Consider the following 14,379-nt stretch of genomic DNA (forward strand, 5'->3'; position numbering starts at 1 on the left):
GTCATTTAATACTTTGCATAAGTAAACAAAGCAGCCGACACGTGGTTATCACAGTGCGATCATGTCCTCTCTCTCAATGCTGCAGGCAGCAAAGTATCATCGAACCACAGAATATCATGGATATTCAGATGAGGAAGACGTTACTCCAGTGTCACATAATGTTTGCATCAACACACTCCCATACACACAAAGATGTCTTTCAGATGATTCAGACACTCGGATTCATGAAGTTTAATGAATGAAGTAAAATCATTGATCAACAGTGTGTTTTAGAGTCTGTTCAGCACTGTGACCGGTCGGCCCTGTCACGGCACAGCTGTTGGGGGCGGCTGGGTATAGAATAAGGTAAGTTGAATATTCCTGTGCACACCTCAACAAAATACAATCCTTTTAAAGATGCTGTCATTTGAAATACTTTTGTGAGATTTTATTTCAAACTTTCACCTAAATCTCCTGGTTTCTGCATTGTTTTATGGTTACTTCTGAAGAGTGTTATCTCTGATGGTGTAACATTATATTTTGTAATCAGCTGATGATATTCAGTACATTTCTGGTGGTGGTAGTGTTCTCTTGCACATGATTTGCAAATAATATTAACACTTAATTAAATGACATTAATTTAATTCATTTTTATTCCCTGTAATGTTGTCCTCTCTAGTTTGAGACCTTGCCATATCCATATTATTGACTTTTAAGAACATGAGAAAGGGTCGAATGGCCTCCTCCCATTCGTAAACATTGTGCTCGTTTGGTGTCCATTAATAACTCAGTCCAGTCTATTTAGGAATGTTCCCAAATTGTCGGCTTCAGCCAGATTGTACCAGCTCTCTGTGTGAAGAAGTCTAATTTCCTGTCAGGTGTCTCATACACAACCCTCATGTGTACCAACCTGAACTTCTGGAGAGAGACATAATAGCCTACTTTACTAATCAAATTGATATTACTAAGTGTTCTGCTTAAGGAACAGAATGCCCTGATGATGACATCAGTACATTATATTCTATTAGAAAAAGCACACGGTAGTTGGGAGGAAATTCTAAGAAAACCTACAGTACTTGTTTCAGAATGAATGAAATATGTAACAGATTACTGATACAGAATACACACAATTATTACATTGTTGTGTTTTTTTATCCACTGTTTAAATGACCTTATGTAAAATGTGTGGTGGAACTCATCTGAGAGGCTGCATGTAAATGCATTTGTTTTCCAGTGGTCTAAATGACATTGTATGATGTTGATATGCTTCAGTGTTTTAAGATAGAGAGGACACCTTTATAGTACCCAATGATGTATTCAGTAGTTTCACAACACCGATTTGTAGGGTGGTGGGCGAATGGGATTTTATTTGATTTGGGCTTATTCTCTTGGCTATGGAAATGACCCCAAAAGCCAAACCCCAAAAAGTAATGCGGCTCCCTGTACCGCCTACACAGGTTTTTAAGAGCAAGGTCTAGCTTGGCTAGTTGAATCTCCTGAATGTCGGATGGAATGCGATTTTGTAGGCGTTGGATGACCGACGTCCATGAAACTTAATCGAGTGATCTGATGTGTGTGCCGCGGAAGAAGATGGATATTGATTAGACGAAGGAGTGTCGAGTTATAATGAGTCTGATTTATCATTGAACAGAGTGTCCATAGGTGTGACTCCTGGAGTAACAGAGTTGCGTGACAGGGCGAGAGTTCATGGGAATGAGGCAAGTTGGTTTGAAATAATTTCTGATGGGATAGTTTTGGGTGTTTAAAGGCAAGATTGTTAACCTGTAACTTGAGGAAGGAAGATGAAGGCGAAGAAGGGGTTGAAATGTGATTGAGCGCTAAAAGGGGAGACTCTCGGGATCCGAGAGGCTTGAAGGAAACAGACTGGTATGTAATGATCGAGTAAAGTGCAGAGTCGTGGAGTGGATGGTGATGAATCTCAATTGTGAGATGAAGTGTAGCAGACTGGTTAAGGTGTCCATTTATGGAAGTTTGAGGTGGCCGGAGTGATCATTTATGATACTGCCGATTGTGCTGGTTAATGTTTTTGAGTTGGAAACCCCAAAAAAGCGAGATGGTGAAAGAAGACCACATTACACATTAAGGATGCTGGAGAAATGTCGAGGGCACGACCAGTGACGGGACGAAACACGGTGTGATGGACAGGTGGGCGGAGAGCAGCCCTGGGTCCTAGCAAGAATGAAGGAGTGGAGGAATAGAGGAGGACATGGGTTCCCAAGGAAAGCACACAGTCCGGTTGGAGGAAGGGTTAGACTGGTCTGCAGAAAACACGCTGCTGGCTGCGAAGAGGTCCTGCACAATGAGGTTGCCTAGAAGATCACAGGAGACCAGTAGGCAGCAACAGACAATACAACATGTAGGAGGAAAGGGTTACATGGGTCTGTAGGAACGCTCTGGTGGCTGCTAAGAGGTCCTGCAAGGGCGGGGGGGGAGGGTTAGAGCACCAAGTAGGTCTACGGAAAACGAGGCTGTGGCTAGGGGAAGAGAGGGAAGGCCACATGGGGGCCAACCGCACAGAGGGTCATGGCTATGAGGGCCTTGGGCATGGAGGACCCTGATGGTTACTGGTGAAAAGAAGCCATACGCGAAGAGGGCTGCACGAGGGCCCCTGGCAATAAGTGCCGCAAGCGATGAAGGCAGGCGGGGCTGCGGGGGTTTGAAGAACACTGAATAGGGCTACGGGAAAGTAGCGAGACAGTGGCATTGGGGCCGCACGAGGGCCACAGGCGATGGGGGCCACACGAGGGCCTTTTGTGATGAAAACGGGGCTGCAGGTGAGGGGAAGAGAGGAAGGGCCACATGGGGGCCAACGCAGAGGGTCATGGCTATGAGGGCCACAGGCAGGGAGGACCACGAGGGTTGCTGGAGAATAGGGGCCGCATGCAACTTGAGAGCTGCTGGTGATGTGGGCCGCACGAGGGCCATGCGTGATGGTGGGCAGGGCAAAGTGGGTGGGGGGAGCACCAAGCAGGGCTGCGGGAGGGTAGGTAGACAGTGGAAGCTAAAACGAGGCTGCAGCGTGGGAAATAGAGGGATGCATGGGGGTTGCGGTGGGGGGAGTGTGTCAATGGTCCGCATTGTGTCATAGAATGCCACAGGTGAGGAGGCAGCAGGTGATAGGGGGGCCGCATGAGGGTGCAGCCTATGATTGCTGCAGACAAAGGGGGTCATAGGCGAAGAGGGCCCTTGCTGATAACATCACAAGGAGGGTGCAGGGGAAAGCAGTACAGGGCTTGCAGGACGAAGAAGAGGAGTGGGGAGGAGGAAGGGTGCCAGGGGAGGAGCCTGTAGGTGGAATAACTGTTGCAGGGAGACCGTGGGAAGCCATGCAGTGCAGCGACGGGGACTGGAAGGAGCCATAGGGCTGCGAGGAGCGCTGAGGGGAAAAGAATGCGACTATGTGGTGACCGGGGGGGGTTGGCTGGGGGCGCAGGAAAGAGCCACACAGGGCTGCAGGGAGCGCTGCGGGTGAAGATGAGGATGATCCATGCTGTGCAGCGATGGGGACTGGAAGGAGCCATAGGGCTGTGGGGAGCGCTGCGGGGAAACAGGATTGTACATACGGTGCAGCGGGGTTGACTGGAAGGAGCTGCGCGGAGCTGCAGGATGACCATGAGGTGGATATATATGTATACATAGTACACAGTGTCTTTTACACTGTCTCTCTCAGTTTGTGGCAGGTGAGCACATAGTCGGCAGCCAGCTCTGCTGTATGCTCATCCTCTCCTAACAGGATTTTTATTTTGCCTTTATCACTGAGCTCTTGGATCCTGTGACCTGGGCTGAGAGTTTCGGGAGGTGCGTGTCCCTGGCTGTGGAGTATTTGGTTCAGTGCAGCAGGAAGTGCGTCTCGTCCTCCACCTCCCCCTGCTCACACTGTCCACACAGTCTCTCCTCTCTGGGCTTCCAGGTCTGCCTGTGTCGCCCTGTTTCTATTTCCAAGCTGTGGGCACTGAGTCTGTACTGGATCAGGTTTGTCTCTGTTTGGGGTCCTTCACTCTCAGCGGGTACGGTGCCAGGCTGTAGTCCCTCTGTAGAGAGCGGTCACACTGCAGTTTGTGCTGCTGCTCAGTTTCTGTGTGCCAGCGCTCCAGGTATTGTGCTCTCATCTTCTTGGTGATGATGTTGATCCTGGTGCCCGCTGTCTGCCCACTGGGGCTGGTGTGGCTCTGCTCAGTGAGGGGCTGTGCCAGGGTACGAATGGCGCACTGTTTAGGGCCATGCTCCTGGCTCCTCAGTGCCGTGTGGCAGTAGGAGTCAGGGTGGCTGTTGTTGAGGTTGAAGAGGCCCCAAATTCCTCACCCATACATGAGGTTACCAAGGAGCACATAATGAGACCAGCGTCTACCGGTTTGTACCAGATGCATCTCTCTGCACACACACAAAGCAAATGTAGTGCAGAACGTACATTCAAGTAAAACCATAAGAAGATGAGGAAGTGGGCACACAACCCCCCTTTGCTTATTTAGACATACATTAGATACGTGTGGAAGAGAGATAACGAAATGGCTACATATGTCTCCATATTTGGGCATAAAATAGAAAACGTTGTGTTTAAGCTTGATCAGGAAGACAGTTAAGATGTCATAAGAAAAGGTAGTTGTCTCCCCCTTATTGGTTCAAACTCACTCTGTCCAGGACATCGCAGTATGTATAAAACACCATGTAAGCTCTATGATTTTAGGGAAGTTGAGACAGAGACCTGCGTGTCTGTGTGTGACTTTCCTCCAAGCTGCTTGAATAAAGACTCTGTTTGATTCAATCTATTCGACAGTCTGGTTTCTGAAAGTAATTAAAAAGTGGATTCTTAAAGGTGGACCCAGTACTTGAGGGCCCTCTTGTGCACAGTGAGCAGCAGGGGGAGGCGGCCCAGTTCAGCTCTGCATGCGTTATTGGCTGCTCTCCTGTGCAGCTGGAGCAGGTGTCTGCAGAACTGCAGGTGCAGGCTCTCAGTTGGGCTGCTGTCCCACTTGCTGTAATCAGGATAAGTTACTGGGCCCCACACTTCACTACCATACAGGAGGACAATATACTGTCAAAGATTTTAAGCCAGATCCTCACTGGGGGTTTTAAGTTGTACAATCATTTTTTATTGCATAAAAAGCCCTGCGTGCCTTTTCTTTCAGTGCACTCATAGCTGCATTGAAGCCCCCTGATGTCCAGACCAAGGTATGTGTAATTGGTTGTGTGCTGTACCGTGTTGCCATTTAGAAAGAATTGAAATTGCTGTGCTTGGTTCTTGGCTCTTTTCTGGAACACCTTGATTGTGGTCTTGTCCAGGTTGGCTTCCAGGGCCCAGTCCTGGCAGTACTGCTCTAGTATGGTCAGGCTCTGCTGCAGCCCCTGCTGTGTGGGTGAGAGCAGGACCAGGTCATCAGCGTACAGCAGTAGTTTGACAGTGGAGTGGTGCAGAATGAGGCCTGGTGCTGAGGACTGCTCCAGCACTGAAGCCAGCTCATCAATATAGATATTAAAGAGTGTAGGACTCAGGCTGCAGCCCTAACGCACTCCGCGACCCTGGTGGAAGAACTCTGTCACACCTTTGCACTGGTTTTCCTGGTACATGTTTTTGATGATGTCATAGGTTTTCCCTCCTATGCCACTCTCCAGCAGTCTGAGGAACAGTCCGGGCTGCCAGATGGAGTCAAAGGCTTTTTTGAAGTCGACGAAGCAAGCAAAGACTTTCCCCATGTTGGTGCCGTGTACATGTTTGTTGAGGAGGCTGTGCAGAGTGTAGATGTGGTCGGTGCTGCGGTGTTTGGGAAGAAAGACGATCTGGCCTCTGTTCAGCACACTGTGCTCTGACAGGAAGCTCAGGATTGTGCTGTTCAGGAAGCTGCTGAAAACCCTCCCCAGGCTGCTGCTCACACAGATCCCTCTGTAGTTGGAGGGGTCCAGCTTGTCGCCACTCTTGTGGAAGGGGTGATGAGCCCTTGGTTCCTCAGAGCAGGGAAGCAGCCTGCAGTCAGCACCAGGTAGTACAGCTTCAGCAGGGCCTCCTGTAATGCCAGGCTGCTGTGCTTCAGCATCTCATTGAGGATACAATCTGCCCCACTGGATTTTTTAGATTTCAGAGATTTTATTCTTTCCTTCAGTTCCTTGCAGGGTAATGGGGGTGTCCAGGGGGTTTTGATTGTCTTTGATAATGTTTTCTAAATCCTTTAGTTTCTTTAGGGTCAAATTTTGTTCTGGTGTTCTGGTGTTATGCTCTGGCATTTCTTGGTATAGATTTTCAAAGTAATTTTTCCAAATGTTACCATTCTGAATTTCCAGTTCTCTATTTTGCTTGTTGGAGATCTCAACGCCAGAACAGACAGACAGATTGACTTCATCTCCACACAGGGAAACAACCATGTCTTTGGAAATGCCCCATGGTACCACAGCAGTGTGACCCGCCAGAGAAACAGCTACGACAGCATGGTCAACGACAGTAGCAAAGAGCTGCTGAGCCTATGTCGAGGCCTGGGGCTGTACATCATCAATGGCCGGATCAGGGGGGACTCCTTAGGAAGATACACTTACAACTGAGCACTTGGCAGTAGCATAGTGGACTACGCAATTACTGACATGGACCCAAACAATTTGAATGCATTTACAGTCAAGCAGCAAACCCTCCTGTCTGACCACTGTCACACAGTGCTGTACATCAAGAGGACAGACCAGCCACACCCCAGCCAGCAGACGGCCTCCAACCTCTTCAACCTCACTGCCTCCTACACTTGGACACAGCAGAGCATCTCAGAGTATGAGAAAGCACTCTGCAATACACAGGTTGGAAATGTATTGCAAAACTTATGAATCAAACACAAATGGAGTAAATTTAGCAATAAGAGAGCTAAATTACATATTTGAAATCCCAGCCACCAAGTCTAACCTAAGAAAAAATTCAAATAAAAAACAGAACAAAAAGGGACATTCAAAAGAAAAATGGTTTAATGCTGAATGCAAAGAAATCAGAAAGGAACTGCAATCTCTTTCCAACCAGAAGCACAGAGATCCAGATAACACCGCACTATGGCATCACTACCACCACACACTTAAAACACTACAAATACACCATAAGAAAGAAAAGAGACAATTATATCACCAACAAACTGGAAACAATTGAAGAATCAATTGATCAAAACACCTTCTGGGAAATTCGGAACCTGTTAAGTTACAGCAAGCAAAATAGAGATCTGGCAATTCAAAATGGCAACATTAGGAAAAATTACTTTGAAAATCTATACCAAGAAATACCAGAGCAGACTATAACACCAGAAAAAAAATTGACCCTAAAGAAACTAACGGATCTGTGCTCACTGTATTACACTGCTGTCACACTGCTCTGTGCTCACTGTATTACACTGCTGTCACACTGCTCTGCGTTCACTGTATTACACTGTTGTCACACTGCTCTGTGCTCACTGTATTACACTGTCACACTGCTCTGTGCTCACTGTATTACACTGCTGTCACACTGCTCTGTGCTCACTGTATTACACTGTTTTCACACTGCTCTGTGCTCACTGTATTACACTGTCACACTGCTCTGTGTTCACTGTATTACACTGTTGTCACACTGCTCTGTGCTCACTGTATTACACTGTCACACTGCTCTGTGTTCACTGTATTACACTGTTGTCACACTGCTCTGTGCTCACTGTATTACACTGTCACACTGCTCTGTGCTCACTGTATTACACTGTTTTCACACTGCTCTGTGCTCACTGTATTACACTGTCACACTGCTCTGTGCTCACTGTATTACACTGCTGTCACACTGCTCTGTGCTCACTGTATTACACTGCTGTCACACTGCTCTGTGCTCAGTTCTGACCGGGGTGTTGCTGTGTCTCCTACAGGCGCTGGCGGATCACAGATGGCGATGATCAGACTGCTCTTCCTCCTGGCCCTGATGTGCTCCTGATGTGCGTGTCTGGAGCTGCCTGATGCCCAGAGTCACAGTGCAGCGGAGAACACCACTCTACAAGCCCTTAGAAGGACGCATGTCTGTGCTTTACATCCACTATATAATTCATTCATTCAGAGGCATATTGCCAGAAATGCGGTGTTAAACAACTTTTGCAGGCAAAAAATGACACAAGATGTCTATAATGTGGAAGGTCATCGCAAACCTGTAAATGATTTCATCGTAGAGAGAATCGGAAATGTTAGGCACATTTGTTATAGTGAAGGCAACATCACAAGCTTAAGCACATTCCCAATCAGACGATGCAGACTGAGGAATAACTCCATGTTCCTGGAGAGAGCCCCAGTCCCGCAGACTTTCCAGCTCCCTCTCAATCCCCAGTCACCACATACCTTCCTCACAGGGGAAATGGTGACTAATTAAGCCCAGTGTTTGACTACATTCAACACAATCCCAGAATGCACTGCAGCTCTCCAGGCCTGGGTTTGGCCCCGTTGCTCGTCTGTCTGTCTGTCTGTCTGACGTGTATTGACACAGAGATGCTTTTCAGTTGCCTGCCTGCCTGCCTGCTTTTCAGAGGTCAGTGGCCCCCGGGCTCAGGTCAAAAGGTCTGTCGCGCAGCTTGGGGCTTCTTGCACTGCAGAGAGAAGTACAGATCCTCGGCCTCCCTGCACTTCCTGCTCCTCTCCAGGCAGATGAAGCAGAAGAGATGCCTACAGCTCTCACAGCGGACGTACTTGCAGCTGGAGGAGTGCAGGATCAGGGCGTGGCAGCGGGGGCAGGCTCGGAACAGCAGGCAGCCCCTCACCCAGCTCAGCGAGCAGGAGGTGTTGGGGCACATGGAGCCGGGGGCGGCCCAGGGGCTGTGGCACTCCCAGCAGAGGAGGCGGGGGGCAGTCTGGCTCTGGGCACAGTGTGGGCACTGGGTATAGGGGCAGGGAGCGCCGGCACTGTCCGACGCCCTCTTCAGGATGTGAGTGCAGCTGGGGCACTGTGGGAGGGGACAGGATAAGAGTTCAGAATTAGGGTGCAGGATTGGGGTGCAGGAATGCCTGTCTCTGGCTTTTTCAGTAGTGGCTGTTTAGCTGCTTGGCTGGACTGTGGGCAGGTATTGCTTTGGGTCAAAACATGGGCTTCAAGGCAGCGCAACACTGATCATCTTCCACTGTGCTTTCCTAAGTGTCAGGCTAAAATATATATTAAACTACAGAGAGGCCAAATACTGTACTACATGATGTTTTTTGAAAATGTAAAAATGCAGAAAGTTTTTTATGGGGGTTAGGTTTAGGGTTAGTGTTAGGGGATATAATATATAGTTTGTGCAGTATAAAAGTCATTATGTCTATGGAGAGTCCTCATAATGATAGTGGCACCAACGTGTGTGTGTGTTTGTGTGTCACTGGCACCCCCTTGTGGTCGTCTGCATTAGTGCAGCTTTCCACGATGGACCTGTTCCAGTCTTGATAAACTGAGGATGTCAAGGTCTGAAATTTAAAAAAATATGTTTTTTACTTACAGTTTTTTACAATCGCTAGGACCCATTTCTCAATACATAGGTCACTTTTTCAAAACTCTTCACACAGTTTCCCTAACCAACTTTCAGCTTGGCACAGCAAAATGCACTAAAACAACTAAAAGATTTCATACATGTCTCAAATCAACTTGTTCTTCCATAACGCTAGCAAAGGTTGTCACGCAACAAGCACACTTTGTCACTCATAAAACAATGACCTAAAAAACACTAACAAAAAGTAGCATTACACAATGTTTTCTTTTGTAAAATTTCTTTACAAAACAAGAATGGCACCTCTCTACTGTTTAAAATTCATTGCAGTATATGTTACAGGAATGAATCAGACATGATGCAATGTGCTTCAGTATGTTTTATGTCATTTTCTGGCAAAATACAAGAATTTGTATATACACCATCTACTGATACAGATACAGTAGCAATGCTAGTCAACCCTGTCTTCTGCATTTGGCCACAGGTTCTCATCCACATCACATCTTATGTCATCTTGGGCAATACAGCTAGGAAATAATCTTTTGGCATGTCTGGTCCATCCCTGACAGTCTTCTGCAGATATGTCCAGGCATCCAGCATGCATTGCATCCAGGAGGGACATCTGATCATGTGGATAGTGGTCATAATCCTTCCCCCTCCATGAGGAAAATAAATACTCTATGGGGTTGAGGAAAGGAGAGTAAGGTGGGAGGAAAAGTGACACCATCCTGGGATGGGCTGCAAACTACTCTGTGACTGCACAGGAGTGGTGAAATGCCACATTGTCCCATACAATTACAATTTCGCCTCACTGCAACCCTTTCCTCACCTGGCACAAGCCTTCCATAGAGGTCATCCAGGAATGAATGTTGTCGGTGTTGTATGGCCCAATTAGCGGCAGGGTGGGAAGTAACGAATTACAACTACTCTCGTTCCTGTAATTGAGTCCCTTTTTAGTTTACTTGTACCTCTTTGAGTGTTTTTCAAATTCGGTAATTTTACTTTTACTGAAGTATGTTTTGAGTGAATTATTGTACTTCTCTACTTTTAAAAAGGCTTTTGTTACAGAGTACCCATTTTGTAGACTGTCGTGGAAAAAAGAAATGTGTCTGACAGACAAAAAGACCAATAACTGAAGGAGCAATACATTCAAATGTCCAGCATCCCGCCCACAGCGCTCAGCAGGCCAATCACAGTGTGTGTCTGATGTTATGGCTGGTCAGTCAATGAAGACTTGAAGTCAGTCCTCCAGTCCAGCAGCAGTGTGGGAAGTGAACTGGCAATGTAGCCTCCAGTATTAGTCAGTAGGGGTGTATACTGTTTAATCGAAATCTAAGAGCGTTTCATTTCAACTATCAAATGTAAAGACGGGGTCGTGATTTAATAATTTATCTGACTTTGCCAAACCAATATTAATTCAAGTATCAGATAAAACAAAACGACAGCAGACAGTAAATATCTCTGCGTGTGTGCATTTCTCTTCTGGATACTGTGGACAGTTCTGGGCTCCACACTTCTAGAAAGATATCGCTGCTCTAGAGGCAGTTCAGAGGAGAGCCACCAGACTTATTCCAGGTCTGAAGGGAATGTCCTACTGAGAGACTGAGGACCTGAACCTTTTCACCCTGGAACAGAGGAGACTACGTGGGGACTTGATCCAAGTCTTCAAAATCATGAAAGGCATCGACCACATCAAACCAGAGGAGCTTCTCCAGATCAGCAGGGACACACGCACCCGGGGACACAAATGGAAATTGGGCTTCAAGGCATTCAAGACAGAAAACAGGAGACACTTCTTCACACAGAGAGGCGTCACAATCTGAACAAACTCCCCAGCGATGTGGCTGAAGCTGAAAATGTGGGAACATTCAAGAATAGACTGGATAGGGTCCTTGGATCACTTATTAATGGACACCAAATGAGGACGATGGGTCGAATGGCCTCCTCACATTTGTAAACTTTATGTTCTTATGTTCTGTGCAAGTATGCAAATAAGTCCTCTCTGTGTCCACCTCTCCTGTCTCTGTGACCACAGTGTTAAAGCTGTTAAAGCTCGTGTAATATCCTCCCTTTGCAGATAACCTGCTACTTCTCTTCAATGTGAAGGAGTTATACTAATTTATTTGAAAGTTTTAGTTAAACCGTGAACCCAATCAAGTCACCGTAAATGTTGATAATGTTTCCATAATTTAAACATTTTCAACTGAAACAACCAACATCAATGCCACAGACTATGGGAGTCATATGCAACTAATACAAAGTGTGTCTACTGTAATCGTTAAAGTCCGAGACTACAACAATCAGCACTCTAACAGTGAGAGCAAATCTATGACGTCAAATTGGCCCGAGCTTTTCCAAGGCTGGAGGGCAATTCAGAAGTCCTTGCTTGTGTTTGAACAGGCTGCACAGAGCATCTCCAAAACTGCAGCTCTTGTGGGGTGTTCCCGGTCTGCAGTGGTCAGTATCAAAAGTGGTCCAAGGAAGGAAAAGCGGTGAACCGGCGACAGGGTCATGGGCGGCCAAGGCTCATTGATGCACGTGGGGAGCGAAGGCTGGCCCGTGTGGTCCGATCCAACAGACGAGCTACTGTAGCTCAAATTGCTGAAAAAGTGAATGCTGGCTCTGATAGAAAGGTGTCAGACACACAGTGCATCGCAGTTTGTTGCGTATGGGGCTGCGTAGCCACAGACCAGTCAGGGTGCCCATGCTGACCCCTGTCCACTGCCGAAAGCGCCTACAATGGGCACGTGAGCATGGGGGGAGCAAAAGGGGGACCTACACATTAGGCAGGTGGTCATAATGTTATGGCTGATCGCTGTATATGCTTATAAGATCCTTTGCTAACTGATCTGTTGCTCTTGCACATTTCTCTCCAACCCTACAAACCCAGAGGAAACAAACACACATGTTTCATATATGTTAGAAAAATACTACTTTATAATTACTTTTCAATCTGAAATGTTTTTATTGCAACATTTTGCACAAATACACCTTTTGCTGTGAAGTTGAGAACTGTGGTGAATGGCTTTTTGTATGTAGCTGCAAGAACCCCTGTTAAAGTCATCTGGTGCAGATAGAGCTGTCATGGAACTTGTGTGAGTATAAGATCTACATTCAATAGTCATAATAATCAGAATTAGTCAACTTTTAAGTCTCCTTACCTTACTTTCCAATACTTAATCCTCCTAATGGTTTGGGAGTAATCTTGTAGTAGGCCAGTGCACCTACAGCTGAAACTGAAAAGAGAAACATGTAAAGCAGACGAGTGTGGGATCGATACAGCACTAGACTGACACAGACACAATGGGCGGCTTCTTCATGCTGGACAGATGGTCTGTATCAAGTTTCCAAAAAGACACATAAACCACAGCCTCAGCTTTCAAAACTCTGCATTTTTAAGACCTTGTATCATTTAGAAAGTCATCTCCACATTTGCTGTTATTTGGACTAATCTGCACTGCGTTCCTAGTTAAACACTCCTCTGGTGTTTCAGTCCATTGCGGCACAATACACAACGACTGACCATGAATTGTCGTGGGTTTCACTTACTGCTGTAGAGCGCGGCGATGGCGAACAGTATGATCGTAGCCTTCATGGTGTCTCTGGGTTCAGTGTTGTGGTGTGAGGAGCAGAGTCAGCTCTATTTATGCAGGAGAGCTCACTGCCACAGGGTGTGTCATTTAATACTTTGCATAAGTAAACAAAGCAGCCGACACGTGGTTATCACAGTGCGATCATGTCCTCTCTCTCAATGCTGCAGGCAGCAAAGTATCATCGAACCACAGAATATCATGGATATTCAGATGAGGAAGACGTTACTCCAGTGTCACATAATGTTTGCATCAACACACTCCCATACACACAAAGATGTCTTTCAGATGATTCAGACACTCGGATTCATGAAGTTTAATGAATGAAGTAAAATCATTGATCAACAGTGTGTTTTAGAGTCTGTTCAGCACTGTGACCGGTCGGCCCTGTCACGGCACAGCTGTTGGGGGCGGCTGGGTATAGAATAAGGTAAGTTGAATATTCCTGTGCACACCTCAACAAAATACAATCCTTTTAAAGATGCTGTCATTTGAAATACTTTTGTGAGATTTTATTTCAAACTTTCACCTAAATCTCCTGGTTTCTGCATTGTTTTATGGTTACTTCTGAAGAGTGTTATCTCTGATGGTGTAACATTATATTTTGTAATCAGCTGATGATATTCAGTACATTTCTGGTGGTGGTAGTGTTCTCTTGCACATGATTTGCAAATAATATTAACACTTAATTAAATGACATTAATTTAATTCATTTTTATTCCCTGTAATGTTGTCCTCTCTAGTTTGAGACCTTGCCATATCCATATTATTGACTTTTAAGAACATGAGAAAGGGTCGAATGGCCTCCTCCCATTCGTAAACATTGTGCTCGTTTGGTGTCCATTAATAACTCAGTCCAGTCTATTTAGGAATGTTCCCAAATTGTCGGCTTCAGCCAGATTGTACCAGCTCTCTGTGTGAAGAAGTCTAATTTCCTGTCAGGTGTCTCATACACAACCCTCATGTGTACCAACCTGAACTTCTGGAGAGAGACATAATAGCCTACTTTACTAATCAAATTGATATTACTAAGTGTTCTGCTTAAGGAACAGAATGCCCTGATGATGACATCAGTACATTATATTCTATTAGAAAAAGCACACGGTAGTTGGGAGGAAATTCTAAGAAAACCTACAGTACTTGTTTCAGAATGAATTAAATACACTCACCTAATTAGGAACACCTGTTCAATTTCTCATTAATGCAATTATCTAACCAACCAATCACATGGCAGTTGCTTCAATGCATTTAGGGGTGTGGTCCTGGTCAAGACAATCTCCTGAACTCCAAACTGAATGTCTGAATGGGAAAGAAAGGTGATTTAAGCAATTTTGAGCGTGGCAGGGTTGTTGGTGCCAGACGGGCCGGTCTGA

This window comes from Amia ocellicauda, chromosome 14 (genome assembly GCF_036373705.1).
Source record: "Amia ocellicauda isolate fAmiCal2 chromosome 14, fAmiCal2.hap1, whole genome shotgun sequence".
Classification (NCBI taxonomy): Eukaryota; Metazoa; Chordata; class Actinopteri; order Amiiformes; family Amiidae; genus Amia; species Amia ocellicauda.